The 14,101-nt window shown below is 48.6% G+C and overlaps 1 protein-coding gene and 1 non-coding gene across 2 annotated transcripts in view; one reads left to right on the forward strand and one right to left on the reverse strand.

Moving 5' to 3' along the window:
* ADGRB1 (adhesion G protein-coupled receptor B1) overlaps positions 1–14,101 on the forward strand; it is a 184,770-nt gene that overhangs the window by 60,735 nt on the left and 109,934 nt on the right. The gene's annotated exons all lie outside the window — the stretch shown is intronic.
* On the reverse strand, positions 6,317–6,388 carry TRNAA-UGC. Its single transcript has one exon. It is a non-coding gene; the product is annotated as a tRNA-Ala (tRNA).

The raw sequence follows: 14,101 nt of genomic DNA on the forward strand, positions 1-14,101 counted from the left end.
CCTTCCTTCCTTCCTTCCTTCCTTCCTTCCTTCCTTCCTTCCTTTCTTCCTTCCTTTTTCATTTTCATTTTCATTTTCATTTTCATTTTCATTTCAATTTATATCCCACCCTTCCCACAAGCTTCCAGGTGAGGCCTGGAGATCTCATAGGATCATAGAATCACAAGGAGTTGGAAGGGGCCATATACAGGCCATCCAGTCCAACCTCCTGCCCAATGCAGGATCAGCCTAGAGCATCCCTGACAAGGGTTTGTCCAGCCGCTGCTTAAGGACTGCCAGGGAGGGGGGGCTCACCACCTCCCGAGGCAGCTGATTCCACTGTTGAACAACTCTGACTGTCAAAAAGCTTTCCCTAAGATCCAGCTGGTACCTCCCCACCCTTAACTGAAACCCATGTCCTCGCTCACAACTTTAATGCCAGTAGCTCACAAAGTAAAATCTTTGCTCACAGGACTCCACAGCTTAGAGGGAACATTGCTCACAGGGTGTCTGTTGTGAGGAGGGGAAGGGAAAGGAGTTTGTAAGCCGCTCTGAGACACCTTTGGGTAGTGAAGGGGGGGGTATAAATCCAATCTCTTCTTCTTCTCTTCTCTTTTACTCCATTCATACCCCACCTTTCTCCCCAGTGGAGCCAAAACATTTTTAAAAATCAAGCTCCAGACTCTGAGCCAAAGAACATGTTGTTGTTGTTCAGTCGCACAGTCGAGTCTGACTCTTCGCGACCCCATGGACCAGCTCTCGCCAGGCCTTCCGGTCTTCCGCCGTCCTCTGCAGTTGGCTCAATTTCATGTTCGTTGCATCTATGACACTGTCTAACCATCTCATCCTTTGCCGTCCCCGTCTTCTTTGACCTTCAGTCTTTCCTAGCATCAGGGTCTTCTCCAGTGAGGGCTACCTTCTCATTCGGTGGCCAAAGTATCTGAGCTTCAGTTTCAGTATCTGGCCTTCCAGGGAACAGTCAGGGTTGATTTCTTTTAGGATCAAAGAAAGACCAAAGAACATATCCACCTGCATTTCAGTACAGGTGGGCAATAGCTGGCCTATCTTGATTCCGTTGGATCTTGGAAGCTAAGTAGGGCCAGACCTGGTTGGTACTTGGATGGGAGACCACTGTGGCTCAATGCAAGAGCCTCTGCTTTGAATGCAGACGGTCCCAGGTTCAATCCCCGGAATCTCCAGTGAAAAGGACCAGAGACTAGGTGATGTGAGAGACCTCTGCCTGAGACCCTGGAGAACTGCTGCCAGTCAAAGTAGACAGGATGGACCTCAATGGACCAAGGGTCTAATTCAATATAAGGCAACTTCATGTGTGTGTTCACCACGGAGGTCCGGGGTGCTGTGAAGAGGCAGTCGGTGGCAAACCATCTTGGTTTATCTCTTGCCTTGCCTGGATGGCCCAGGATAGCCAGCTCTCATCAGATCCTGAAAGCTAAGCAGTGTCGGCCCTGGTTAATACTTGGGTGAGAGACCACCAAGGAGTACCCGGGTATACTCATGCAGAGGCAGGCCATGGCAAACCATCTCTGCTCATCTCTTGCCTTAAAAACCCTGCAGGATTGTCCTAAGTAATCTGTGACTGACAGCACTTCCAACCACCAAACTCATTTGTTGTTGTTGTTCAGTCGCACAGTCGAGTCCGACTCTTCGCGACCCCATGGGCCAGATCATGCCAGGCCTTCTTGTCTTCCGCTGTCCTCTGAAGTTGGCTCAATTTCATGTTCGTTGCATCTATGGCACTGTCTAACCATCTCATCTGGAAGGAGCTGCGGTGGCTCAAGTGGTTAAGACGCTGAACTGCAGGCTGTGGAAGGTCGGTAGTTCAGCAGTTCGAGACCCGAGTGCCGCATGATGGAGTGAGCTCCCGTCTCTAGTTCCAGCTCCTGCCAACCTAGCAGTTCGAAAGCAAGAAATTGCAAGTAGATAAATAGGTACCACTTCGGTGGGAAGGGAACAGCGTTCCGTGCGCCTTGGTGTTTAGTCATGCTGGCCAAATGACCACGGAAACGTCTTCGGACAGCGCTGGCTCTTCGGCTTTGAAACGGAGATGAGCACCGCAACCCTAGAGTCGGACTTGACTGGCTTTCGAGCAAGGGAACCTTTACCTTTACCTTTAACCATCTCATTCACCAAACTCATTACTAAGTTTGAAATATTGTTTTCTTTCTGATGAGCTGAAAGTATGCAATGCAAAGCATGTGAGTGCCATCAGGCATGGCTGATGCATGAGTGCACATTATACATGGACTTTGAAGCATCCAGTGTTGGTGTATGAATGATCTAGTCAATAGTTATGGAGCCCTGGATTGGAAATCAAGAGAACATCTCAGGTTCTTCACCATTTTCTTCCTTCGTGTAGACTGCTTTGCTGGTCTCCAAAGCCTGGATCCCAGATATTCCCCGATTATTAAAATGAACACGTGCATCCGTTGACAAATGGGAAAACCTGTTTCTCTTAGCTTGGTTAGCAAACGCAGACCCGTCATGGGGAAGTGGCTGAACCTTGGTCATTCCGCTTTGTCAGAGAGGAAGTATTCTTCCTTCCAGGCTGAGATTTGGTTCTGGAGTCTGACTTCTCATCCATTCTAATCTCCTTTTCAGTGCTAGGGGCAAACGTCACCCGTCAGTTTCTTGGTGGGGCTGTCATTCCAATGGTGACAGACAGAGGGGAGTGTGAACATAATCTTACAGAGGGCTAAGGAAAAAAAAATACCATTAACAAAACTGCCATGGTTTTCCTTCACTCTCTTTTTTGGGGAAAAAAATTCATCTTACAAAAAAATTGGAAGGTTCTGTGCTCCCTGTATAGGGAGAGAGGGACCTTTCAAATCTATACAGAAATTGCTCATCGGGGGAAGCTGATGTCAGTCCTTCAAATGAATATGTGAATATATGTACTGAATCAGACCCTTGTCCAATCGAGGTCAGTATGGTCTACTCAGACAAGCAACGGCTCTTCAGGATCTCAGGTGAGGGTCACCTACTGCCTGGTCCTTTCAACTGGAGATGTCAGGGATTGAACCTGGGACCTTCTGAATGCCAAGCTGATGCTCTACCACCGAGCTACGACCCCTCTCCATTCCACTGGTCCTTAAAGGCCAGTGCTTGTAGAGAGAGGAAAGCTAAAGCTCAGTATGAGCTTAGGCTAGCGAGACATGCTAAAAACAACAAAAAAGGGTTACTTTCTTATGTTCAAAGTAAGAAAAAGAGCAAGGACATGGTGGGCCCATTGCGGGGACAGGAAAGTGAAATTGTAACAGGTGATGAAGAGAAGGCAGAACTGTTCGATTCCTATTTTCCCCCTCAGTCTTCTCTTGCAAGGGAAACGGTGCTCAACATGGCAAAAACCGACACATGATGAGGGAAGGGAGTTGCAGCCTAGGGCCCCAGTCCCATGGGCCGGATATCGCGGGGGGAGGCGTGGCTGTTTTCCCCGGAGCGAACTACCACGCAGCCGCTGGATCAAACGTCCCGCCCGATGTCCCGTGGTTCGGGGGGAGGTGCCGATCATATGTAAATCCTGTGGCGTGGCAAAGAAGCGGCGCAGTGGGGTTGTGGGGTTTTTTTAACCAAAGTGTGCGCATGCGCTGTTGGGTGCTTGTGCGCATCCCATGGAGACTTTGGGGGGGGAACCTTTTCACAATGGGACATGGGCAGGCACCGGATGCCACGAGCTACCACCGGAAACGTGATCAGACGCCTGCCCTTGCCCCGCGGTTTCCGGAAACTAGTACCTCGGAGGTACTAGTTTTTTACGGCGCATCTTCGGCAGGAAGCCTCGGGTTCGCCATGGGAGCTCTACGCTTCCCAGATGTTGCGGTGTGATCGCGCTCGGAAAATCTGCCTATCTTCCGTCTCTGTAGCGTGGCTAATGCTCTGTGTGACCGCAGCCTAAGATTGGCATAGGGGTAGTGTATAAACACCTAGTTTCTTTAAATGAAACTAAGTCCTCAGGGCCAGATGAACTGCATCCAAGGGTACTAAAAGAACTCACATATGTGATTTCTGAGCCTCTGTCCATTATTTTTGGGAATTCATAGAGAGCAGGTGAGGTGTGAGAAGACTGGAGGCAGGCAAATGTTGTTCTCATCTTCAAGAAAGGGGGGGAAGGATCTGGGTAACTACTGACCCGTCAGCTTGACGTCTATACCTGAAAAGGTTTTAGAACAAATAATCAAACAGACAGTTCTTGAGCATTTAGAAAGGACAGCTGTGATTACTAAGAGCCAACATGGGTTTCTCAAGAACAAGTCATGTCAGACTAACCTTATCTCTTTTTTTGAGAAAGTTACTACCTTGCTGACTCAGGGGAATGCTGTAGACATAGTTTATCTTGATTACAGTAAGGCTTTTGATAAGGTTCCACATAATATTTTGTTGACAAATTGGAAAAATGTGGTTTGGATTCTATGACTGTTAGGTGGATTTGTAACTGGTTGACAGATTGCACCCAAACAATGCTTGTTAGTGGTTCCTCATCCTCTTGGAGATGAGTGTTAAGTGTAATGCCTCAAGGATCTGTCCTGGGACCTGTTTTGTTCAACATCTTTATTAATGATTTGGATGAAGGGATAGAGGGAATGCTTATTAAATTTGCAGATGATACTAAATTGGGAGGAGTAGCAAATACAGTAGAAGACAGAATCAGGATACAGGATGATCTTGAAAGGCTGGAAAACGGGACTAAAATAAAATTAATTTCAGTGGAGATGAATGTAAAGTTCTGCATTTAGGTAGGAGAAATCAAATGGATAATTATAGGTTGGGGGAGACTTGTTTTGTCAGTAGTATGTGCAAAAAGAATCTAGGGGTCTTAGTAGACCATACACTGAACATGAGTCAGCAGTGTGATACGGTAGCTAAAAAGGGAAATGCAATTTTGGGCTGTATCAATAGAAGTATAGTGTCCAGATCATACAAAGTGATGATATTGCTTTACTCTGCTCTGGTTAGACCTCACCTAGAGTATTGTGTTCAGTTTTGGGCCCAACAATTGAAGAAGGATATAAACAAGCTGGAACGTGTCCAGAGAAGGGCAATAAAGATGGTGAGGGGTCTGGAGACCAAGTCCTATGAGGAAAGGTTGAAGGAGCTGGGTATGTTTAGCCTGGAGAGGAGATGACTGAGAGGTGATATGATGACCATCTTCAAGTACTTGAAGGGCTGTCCTATAGAGGATGGGGCAGAGTTGTTTTCTGTTGCTCCAGAAGGTTGGACCATAACCAACGGGTGGAAATTAAATCAGAGCACTGGAACAGTATACAGGGACATAATGCACAATAAATGTAATGAAGAAGAAAAGAAAAGGTTGGATTTATACCCTACCCTTCACTACCTGAAGGAGTCTCAGAGTGGCTTACAATCTCCTTTCCCTTCCCCTCCCCACAACAGACACCTTGTGAGGTAGGCGGGGCTGAGAGAGCTCTTTCAAGATCTGCTCTTGAGAGGAGAGTTCCGAGAGAACTTGTAACTGATTCAAGGTCACACCAGCAGCTGCATGTGGAGGAGTGGGGAATCAAACCTGGTTCTCCCAGATTAGAGTCCTCACTCCTAACCAGTACACCAAACTGATTCTCCTAGTTGCTTGCCGGATATGAGCCCTGGACGGTCTGGTTCCAATCCCCAGGCCGTATGTTGGACATCCCTGGCTTAGTCTTTCAGCATGAGCTCTGAGCCAGGTTTTTCCAAGTTCTTCAGCTTCTCTCGCAGGCCAAGTGCTTTGTCGATGACACCCTTGCATGGAACAGGTCTGGCCTTGCATACCAAAATGCCATTAAAGATTCAATTTAATAGCCACAAATGCAGTCTTTCCCCAGACACAACTCTGGACTGGCTCTGGCTTAGAGCTCTTGTCTGTGTTTCTCTTGGTAGCTGGGTATTGGAGTGGGCTGGCCACAGAAACTGGGAAAGGTCTTTATTGAACCTAGCACAAGAGTTCTTATTAGAATTGCCAGCTTTGTGACGAGTACCCCTACCCCCACCCGGTGTGAATTGTATTTGGAACGCCAGCATCCTTGGCAAACAGCAGAGAGTAGATTGATATGTTTTTTGCCTGCCATTATTCTGAGGAGGATTGTAATGTTTAGCCCTTATGAGGGTTCTTGCAATGCTGTTTGGGGATCATAGTGTTTGTAGCTGGCATGTGCGATGGAGGAGAAGGAGGTACGGGCAGCAGTGGGCACGTGGACGCATGAAGCTGTCTGATACTGAATCAGACCATTGGTCCATATAGGTCAGTTTTGTCTTCTCAGACTGGAAGTGGCTCTCCAGGGTCTCAGGCTGAGGTCTTTCACATTGCCTGCTACCTGGTCCTTTAAACTGGGGATGCCAGGGATTGAACCTGGGACCTTCTGCATGCAAAGCAGAGGCCCTGCCACTAAGCCACAGCCCCAGTGGTGGCAGCAGGCAAAATGTGTAGCCATTTTGCCTGCCAGAGAGCTACTGCCCTGGTTTTCATTAAAGAAGAGGAGGAGGAGGAGGAGGAGGAGGAGGAGATTGAATTTATATCCCACCCTTCACTTGGAGTCTCAGAGCAGTTTATAATCTCCTTTCCCTTCCCCTCCCCACAACAGACACCCTGTGAGGGAGGTAGGGCTGAGGGAGCTCTTTCAAGGAGTGCTCTTGAAAGAACAGCTCTAAAAGGAATAGAATCATAGAATGTTAGAGTTGGAAGGGACCTTGCAGGACATCTAGTCCAACCCCCTGCACTCTGCAGGAGCACAACTGAAAGACAGCCCTACAACATACCCGAAAGATAGCCGTCCAGCCTCCGCTTGAAAATGTCCAGAGAAGGAGCCTCCACCAACTCCCGAGGCAGTCTGTTCCACTGCTCAAATACTCTGACAGTTAGGAAGTTTCTCCTGATATTTAGCCCGTATCGACTCCCTTGTCATTTCCACCCATTGGATCTAGTCTTGCAATCCGGAGCAAGAGAGAATAGATCTGCTCCATCTTCTACATGACAGCCCTTCAAATACTTGAAGACTGTGACTGACCAAAGATCACTCAGGTTGATGCATGTGGAGGAGTGGGTAATCAAACCCATTTCTCCAAGATTAGAGTCTGTGCTCCTAACCATGACACCAAATTGGCTCTCCAATAGGTCTAACAGTGTCTACTAGCCATGGAGACCAAGGGGAACCGCCACATTTAGTGGCAGTCAGCCTCTGAATCCCAGTGCCAGGAGGCAAGATCAAGGGAAGGCTTCTGTGCTCTGCTGTTGGACTTGCAAAGAATCTGGATGACCGCTGTGTAAGATACCATGCTGGGCTGGATGGACCACTGGTCTGATCCATCAGGACTCTTCTTATGTTTATACATTCATGCCTCACTTTTCTCCCCAATGAGGACCAGTTTGGTGTCGTGGTTAAGTGTGCGGACTCTAATCTGGGAGGACTGGGTTTGATCCCCCACTCCTCCACATGCAGCCAGCTGGTGTGACTGTGGGTCAGTCACAGGTTCTCTCAGAGCTGTTCTCTCAGGAGCAGTCTTTGAAAGAGATCTCTCAACCCCACCTCACAGGGTGTCTGTTGTGGGGAGGGGAAGGGAAGGGGAAAGGAGTTTGGTAGCTGCTCTGAGACTCCTTTGGGTAGTGAAGGGTGGGGTATAAATCCAATCTCCTCCTCCTCCTCTTGTTCTTCTCCTTCTCCTTCTTCTCCTTCTTCTCCTTCTTCTTCTTCGCTTATATTACTTCCTTACCCTCCACTTGATCCCCCAACAGCCCCATGACAAAGGTTAGATGCGGAATGCAGAAGGAGCTTGGCCATTATACCTACTGAGCAAAATTCGGGTCGACTGATGGTGCCCCCCCCCAGCTGGGCTGAGAGGTAGCAGGGTGTTGCCCATTGAGATCAAGCCACATGCAGGAAGGCGACACCCAGCCTGGTTGAGTGGCGCACAGCTGGATGGCAGTGCCCACTTTGGGTGAGCCATGTTCAGCATAAAGGTAAATGTAAAGGTTCCCTTGCTCGAAAGCCAGTCGAATCCGACTCTAGGGTTGCGGTGCTCATCTCCGTTTCAAAGTCGAAGAGCCAGCGCTGTCCGAAGACGGTTCCGTGGTCATGTGGCCAGCATGACTAAACACCAAGGTGCACGGAACGCTGTTCCCTTCCCACCGAAGTGGTACCTATTTATCTACTTGCAATTTCTTGCTTTCGAACTGCTAGGTTGGCAGGAGCTGGAACTAGAGATAGGAGCTCACCCTGTCTTGCGGCACCCGGGTCTTGAACCGCTGAACTACTGACCTTCCACAGCCTGCAGTTCAGCGTCTTAACCACTTGAGCCACCGCAAAAGCGGTGCCTGCCTCCCTTGAACCATGTGACACCTGGGAAAGATGGACCCCACTCCTCCAAGCGGTGTGCAGCTAGTGCCGAGCCCGAGCAAACTGTGCTGGATGCCCGACCAGATGCACCAGATGGAGGGAACCGGCTGAGCTTTGGAGGTATGGAGCTGGCCAGGTGGCAGGCTGCCTCTTTCGCCTCTCCCTTCCTCTTTTGGAGGTTTTACCATAGAGTTTCCAGTGATTCCTAGAGCCACCTTTTCCCACTTCCGGGTAGCTCTAGGAATCTCCCAGAACTCTGTGGTAAGAACTTATTGTAAGTAGACGAGGCCTCATTTGTCTTGGTGTGGTGGGCTATTTGATCCCTGATTGGATGATCATATAGATAGCAAGTGGGGTGGACTTTTTAAAAAGTATTCATTTTTTAAAAAGAACATGGCATCAGTGGTCGCCATTGTCTTCGACACTTAATGACATCCTTTTATTGTTCAAAGACTTAAATGCTGCTGTTCATTATCACTCCCCATTATTCCATGCGGCCACTTCCATTATTTGACTAGCAACAGCAAACAGAACTGTTTGCATGATACTCTTTTTAACCAGGCAATTCACATTCCTTTCTTTAAAGATCCTATTTGCTCTTGTGTTGGTGCCATTAGAGACGCGCCTGAGAATGACAATTGTAAATACTGTTGCTTAAATTGTCATTTAGCACGATCGCCGGGTCCTGCGTTGGAGACCCTTCATTTGTTATGAAAGCTTTAGTATCCAAAATGGCTTTTAGCTTCGCATACTGTGATTTCCATGCGATTCTGCAGTACACGTTTTGTACCCATGACACTCTAATTATATTACCCAGCATTATGGAAATTTTAGCTGAGCCTTTTTGTCCGAGATATCCCTGTGCGAAATCTGGGCACTGGCTGCATAAAAGCGTACTTCCACTCCAGTACTTTTTGCGCAAGCTGGCCTTCAGCTCTTGTGTGTGTGTGGGGGGGGGAGGCAGGGAACCAGGGCTATTTTGGGGCAGGAACGCACAGGAACGGAGTTCCGGCTGGCTTCCAAGTTGGCCACGCCTAGCAGGAACTCATTAGCATAACAGGCCACACCCAACAGCAGAAACTCAATAGGATTGGCTACATTAGGGGTGTGTGGCCTAACATGCAAAGGAGTTCCTGCTACAAAAAAGGCCCTGGGTTTTGACAACAAACAAGGTATACAGAATAAGAAGCAAAAGGTGGGTGTGGCTGGATGAGCACGCTTCTGGTAACATGGGTGTGTGGCCTAATATGCCAATGAGCTGTGCTGTCATGGGTGTGGCCTAATATGCTAATGAGTTTCTGCTATTGGGTGTGGCCTATTATGCTAATGAGTTCCTGCTGGGCTTTATCTACAAAAAGAGCCCTGCAGGGAACCAAAGATGTAGTGGATCTTGCCACTTCTTAAGACAGGGATTCCCAACGTGTTGGCCATGGGGGACGACGGCACCTGCTGAAAAGCATTCCTTTGCTGGCAGTTGCCGCCATGGCACAAGGAACATCACTGTGTGATTGAAGGTTAGCTGTGGCAGCCGTTTTGTGGCTGTGCCCACCACACTGCCTCGGAATTCCAAACGTGCCCACAGGCTCAAAAGGTTTCAGCCCCCATCTTAAGACCCAGTTTGGTGTAGTGGTTAAGTGCACAGACTCTAATCCGGGAGAACCAGGTTTGATTCCCCACTCCTCCAATTGCAGCTGCTGGATGACCTTGGGCAAGCCATAGTTCCGTCAGAGCTGTTCTCTCAAGGACAGTTCTGGGAAGAGCTCTCTCAGCACCACCTACCTCACAGGGTGTCTGTTGTGGGGAGGGGAAGGTAAGCTGCTCTGAGACTCCGAGTGAAGGGCGGGGTATAAATCCAATCTCCTCCTCCTCCTCCTTCTTCTTCCTGATCTGACAAGTTTTTTTAGAAACTGGTGGGGCCGGGCGGGGCTTTTGCCCAGCAAGGTTTCTGACTGGCCACTGGAAATTTGATTCGCTGTGCAGATTTTTGTTTATGTTGCTTTGGCAGCAGCTGCCATCACACCGCAAGGACCATGTGACTGGAGGGAAGTGGCAGCAGCCATTTTGTGTTTGGCTCCACCTCCTGCAGCAGCCATTTTGGGGCAGCCATTTAACAGCTGCACCCACCACACAGTGTCAGAATCCCAAAGGTGCCCTCAGACTCCAAATGCTTGGGGGCACCTTGACTAGAAGTTCATGAAGTCGAGCTTGCCATGCCAAAGAATGCGGCTGTCTTCTGACATCACCCCACTCACAAAGACGGCGAATGCAAAAACAAACATGCCTTATACTAAATTAGAAGAGGAAGAGATTGGATTTATACCCCGCCCTTCACCCCAGACTGTGACAGCAGCCATGAAATTAAAAGACGCCTGCTCCTTGGGAGGAAAGCGATGGCAAACCTCAACAGCATGATAAAAAGTAGAGACATCACCCTGCCAACAAAAGTCCGCATGGTCAAAGCAATGGTATTCCCAGTAGTCATGTATGGCTGCGAGAGTTGGACTATAAGGAAGGCCGAGCGCCGAAGAATAGATTCTTTTGAACTATGGTGCTGGAGGAGACTCTTGAGAGTCCCTTGGACTGCAAGAAGAACAAATCAGTCAATCCTCAAAGAAATCAACCCTGACTGTTCCCTGGAAGGCCAGATAATGAAACTGAAGCTAAAATACTTTGGCCACTCAATGAGAAGGGAGCACTCACTGGAGAAGACCCTGATGCTGGGAAAGACTGAAGGTCAAAGAAGACGGGGACGGCAAAGGATGAGATGGTTAGACAGTGTCATAGATGCAACGAACATGAAATTGAGCCAACTTCAGAAGATGGCGGAAGACAGGAAGGCCTAGCGTGATCTGGTCCATGGGGTCGCGAAGAGTTGGACTCGACTGTGCGACTGAACAACAACAACTTCACTGGGAGTCTCAGAGCGGCTTACAAACTCCTTTCCCTTCCCCTCCCCACAACAGACACCCTGTGAGGTCGGTGGGGCTGAGAGAGCTCTTGACAGAACTTGCCCTTTCAAGGTCAGCTCTTGTCAGAACCATGGCTTGCCCAAGGTCATCCAGCATCTGCAAGTGCAGGTGTGGGGAATCAAACCTGGTTCTCCCAGATTAGAGTCCGCACACTTAACCACTACACCAAACTGGCTCTCCTTTGGTCCATCAAGCTCAGTATTGTCTTTTATTTAATGACTATCTTTATTAATTTTCAAACACCAGCACACAAAAATACAAACAATACAACATAAAGAAAATTCCACCCCGCCACCTAAACCAAATAGTATTGTTGGTTTCTGGTAAGCATATATTGTATTATTTTGATCCTCAAGATTAAATGTTTTTCTGCATCCATTCATAAAATCTTGACCAAACATTTTTTTGGGAAAAATTATCTCCTCTTCCTTGAAGTCACATAGTTAAATTGTCCATCTCGGCTATGTCCATAACCAGTGTTCCCTCTAAGCTGAGTTAGTGTGAGCTAGTTCACAGTTTTTTAGCCTCCAGCTCACACAATTTTTGTCTTAGCTCAGGAAGGAGGGCTCCAGAGCAAACTAACTTATGCAGTTGCCAAATCGCTTGCTCACCACTTTCATGCCAATCGCTCACAAAGTAGAATTTTTGCTCAGAAGACTCCACAGCTTAGAGGGAACATTGCCCATCACTGATCCTTTTTTAACTGGAGATGCTGGGGATTGAACCTGTGACCTTTTGCATGTCGAGCAGATACTCTACCACCGAGTCACGGTGTCTCCCTGCAAGCAGCTCTCCAGGGTCTCAGGCAGAGAGGTCTGCCACATCACCTACTCCCTGATCCTTTCTATTCCAGATGTTGGGGACTGAACTTGGGACCCTCTGCATGCCAAGCAGAGGCTCTACCACCAGTGTTCCCTCTAAGCTGAGTCAGTGTGAGCTGACTCACAGTTTTTTTAGCCTCCGGCTCACAAATTTTTGTCTCAGCTCAGGATGGAGGGCTCCAGAGCAAACTAATTGATGCAGCAGCCAAAACGCTCACTCACAACTTTAATGCCAGTAGCTCACAAAGTAGAATTTTTGCTCACACAACTCCAGAGCTTAGAGGGAATCAGGGCTATTTTGGGGCAGGAACACACAGGAACGGAGTTCCGGCTGGCTCCTGAGTTGGCCACGCCCAGCAGGAACACATTAGCATAATAGGCCGCACCCAACAGCAGAAACTCATTAGGATTGGCTACATTAGGGGTGTGTGGCCTAACATGCAACGAAGTTCCTGCTACAAAAAAAGCTCTGGGTTTTGAGAACAAACAAGGTAAACACAATAAGAAGCAGTTGGTGTGGCTAGATGACCACACTTCTGGTAACACGTGGGTGTGGCCTAATATGCTAATGAGTGGTGCTGTCAGGGGTGTGGCCTAATATGTTAATGAGTTTCTGCTATTGGGTGTGGCCTATTATGCTAATGAGTTCCTGCTGGGCTTTTTCTACTAAAAAAAGCCCTGGAGGGAATATTGTCTACCACTGAGCCTCACCCCCTCTTGACAGCTCTCCAGGGTCTCAGACAGAGGTCTTTCACATCACCTACCACTTGTTCCTTTTTAATTGGAGATGCCGGGGACTGAACTGGGACCTTCTGCATGCCAAGCAGATGCTCTGCCACTGAGCCACAGCCCCCCAAAAACCACAGCCCCCCCAATAACCCTCATTATAGGACAGAGAGGAATGAAACCCACCAACAAGATGTGATAAGAGCTCCAGGTGGGTGCTGCAAGCCTCCGCTTTATGGCTTCCAGTGGAAGGTCAAGTGCCCACTTGCAGGTTAAATGATCCCTGCTCAGATCACGTCCAGGTTAGACTACTGTAATGCACTCTGTATGGGGCTGCCTTTGAACACTGTCTGTAAAGTTCAGTTGGTCCAACATGAACACACATGGAGCTGCCTTATAAAGAGCTAGCAGTAAAGCCTATTGTGGAAATAAATACAACGGGATCTAGAAAGAGGCTCTGGGGGAGTGCTCTGGCTTTGGGCAAACAGTGTCATTTTGCTGTGGTGACCTCAGCAGGGTATAATGACAGAGTCCACTGTTTTCTCCAGAGGAACTGATCTCTGCTCCCTGAAGAGCAGTTGTAATTTTGAGTGATCTGTAGCCCTCACCTGGAAATTAGCAACAATTGTTACCCAGGACAAAATGGCTGGTTTGGAGGGTGGAGTCTATGGCATTCTACCTGTCTGATGTCCCACCCCTCCGCAAACCCCACCCTCTCCAGGCTCCACCCCTCAAATCCCCAGGAATTTGCCAGCCTGGAGTTGGCAACCCCATCTCCTTCGCAGCTAACCATCAACCTACCATTATCTGCCCCTTTGACTTCAGCTGACGTCTGCCCTCCCTTCTGCAGAGCAGTTGTAATACTGAGTGCTCTCCAGCCCTCACCTGGAGATTGGCAACAATGGTTCCCCATGAGGGACTGAGTGGTTTGGAGGGTGGAGTCTATGGCAGTGTACCTGTCTGAGGTCCCACCCCTCCTCAAACCTCACCCTCTTCAGGCTCCATCCCTCAAATCTCCAGGAATTTCCCATCGGGAGTTGGCAACCCTATCAGGATTGGCCCCAATATGTTTTCTCCCAAAGGCCAAAGTAGGTGACTGGACCAAACTAAGTTGCCTACCATCAGGCACTGAGGGGAAAGTAGGGTTGCCAGCTATAAGGAGGGAAATACCTGGAGTTTTGGGGGGTGGATTCTGTAGAGGGCAGCATTGGGGGGGGAGCGGAAGAACTCAGCAGGTATAATGTCATAGGATCTACCCTCCAAAGCA

The sequence above is a fragment of the Gekko japonicus genome, unplaced genomic scaffold, assembly GCF_001447785.1.
Source record: "Gekko japonicus isolate JY-2015 unplaced genomic scaffold, Gekko_japonicus_V1.1 scaffold2299, whole genome shotgun sequence".
Lineage (NCBI taxonomy): Eukaryota > Metazoa > Chordata > Lepidosauria > Squamata > Gekkonidae > Gekko > Gekko japonicus.